Source organism: Rousettus aegyptiacus, unplaced genomic scaffold (genome assembly GCF_014176215.1).
Source record: "Rousettus aegyptiacus isolate mRouAeg1 unplaced genomic scaffold, mRouAeg1.p scaffold_m13_p_8, whole genome shotgun sequence".
In the NCBI taxonomy this organism is placed as follows: domain Eukaryota; kingdom Metazoa; phylum Chordata; class Mammalia; order Chiroptera; family Pteropodidae; genus Rousettus; species Rousettus aegyptiacus.
The window spans coordinates 24089273-24091417 of record NW_023416311.1 but is presented as its reverse complement, the minus strand read 5'-3'; the positions used below and the strand labels follow the sequence as shown (position 1 = coordinate 24091417).

Below are 2145 nucleotides of genomic sequence, written 5' to 3'. Positions count from 1 at the left end.
GTTCAAATGCTTTTTTATAAGACTACTAAAATAAACCTCTGACAAATATAATTAAGTGAACATTTTTAATTAAAAATGAAATGGAGATAGGACAAAATACAGAAAATAAATTTCTTTCCCCAAATCCAAAGAGAATGTGACGCATAGTTGTAGGTTAATAAACTGAAATCTTCAATGAAATTAATAATTTCTAGAAATATATAGTTTACTAAAAATAACTCAAGAAATATAAATCTAAACAGAATAATGACCAAGGAAGAAATTGAGGAAATTTCTGATAACGACCTAAAAAATGCAGCTGGTCCCAATGTTTCATCAGAACAATTTTCACACTTTTAAGAAACAGATGATTTTCATGTTTTATAAAACAAGTAGAGTGCAAAAAGAGATAAGGGTACCTTTGTGTCCATTAAGCAAACACGATCATCTTCCTAAAGCCCAATAAAGATAAAATACACAAAAAGAAAATTATAGGCATATATCACAAATGAATATGAATAAGAAAAGCTTAAATAAAATCCTTCTTAAATAAGAACTTGTTTTACTGTACTGCTTCGATATTTAGAAGAAAGATACTTTTTTTTTTTTGGTAACAGCTTTACTGAGATAGAATTCTTATACCATAAAAAATATGGAACACTTTACAAATGTGTGTATCATTCTTACAGAGGGGCCAGGCTAATTTCTCTATATCATTCCAATTTTAGTATATGTGTTACCAAAGTGAGCACAAGGATAACTTTAGAAGTTGAAAGAAATTGCAAAGAATGGACAGTTTGTACATTACAGAAGTAAATAACCATTTGACAAAACTAGTATTCGAGGGAAAATGTCATCTGGAGGAAGCATTCACAGCAAATGTAAAAAGGGTTCATTTCTATGTTATGTAAAGAGTTTATATAAGTTGATGTAAAAAAAATTAAGTCCCTATTCCTAAACTGGCAAAGAACTTAAGAAAATAATTCATGAAAACAGGAATACTATTAGTAAACAAGCATGTGGGAAAATGTTCAACTCTGCTTGCAGTAGAAGAAATACACTCAAATAATGTAGGAGCATCTTACACCTATTATATTAGAGGAATTTTAGAAATTATCCAGTATCACAACACTGGTAAAACTAGTCCACTAACATACTATAAACAGGTATTACCCCTTGGCAATATATAGCAGAAACCATCTTAAAATTCCACAATAACCCTTTATCCTAATTAACTTATAAATAATAAAAAATAAAACTACATGAGCGATTCATTGCACAGTTATCCTAACAACTTAACTAAATATATAAAAGACAATCTAAATACAATAACAGGGGAATTATTAAGGAAGGGTTATAAATTATTATTTATAATTATAATTAAAATTATAGTTTATCAAGCATCCTTATATACTCCATTTCTTTTAGTCTTCAACATTCCCAGAAGGTAGGTAGGAATTACTAAGATTCAGAAAATTAAGTGACTCGCACAAAATCGCATAATCAATGGCCCTTGAACACCTGCTACAAAATCCCACGGTCTCGCGATGTTCAAGGGGTGGTTACAAATATCCGTTCTGAGCCACAGTTTCCTCATCCATAACATGGAGCTAATAAGAGTACCTAAAGAGTGGTTATGAGGATTAAATGAAGCTCTTAAATGGTTAGGAAGCTCTTAGCACAGGATGTGGCGCACAGCAGCACTCAATAAATGATTAAGAATAACAGTAATACAAAACTGTATCGATCAATATGATTACAGCAATGTAAACATGTCTGCAAGTAGACAAGGACAAGAAAAAGAAAGGAATAATGAAAATGGCTGCTGTGTGAGCAAGGCAAGAATATAAATCACTTCTTTTTAGAATATTTTGTTTTTAGTACACGTAGAAATCTGGAGGGAAACAAAATTAGAATACGCACACACAAAAAATCTCCTAAAATGAATTAGCATCCTTTGGGGAGCTTATTAATAAATTTGGGATCACTGCAGCTATGACACTTGAAATTATAAACTCAGCACATATGCCCTCAGAGATGCTATGTGGTGTGTCAAACCAGCCAGCGGATGGCGCTGTTTCACTTGCCCAAGGGACCAAGGAGGCATTTATCAGCCTCAATAATATATGAGTGCTAATGATTCAGTCTTCCTTAAAGATGAATTCT

The 2145-nt window shown here is 31.7% G+C and overlaps 1 non-coding gene across 1 annotated transcript; it reads right to left on the bottom strand.

The window, feature by feature from the left end:
• Window positions 1-625: 625 nt before the first annotated feature.
• LOC118607172 lies at window positions 626-731 on the bottom strand. Its single transcript, XR_004952715.1, has one exon. It is a non-coding gene; the product is annotated as a U6 spliceosomal RNA (small nuclear RNA).
• Between the last annotated feature and the right edge of the window lie 1414 nt (window positions 732-2145).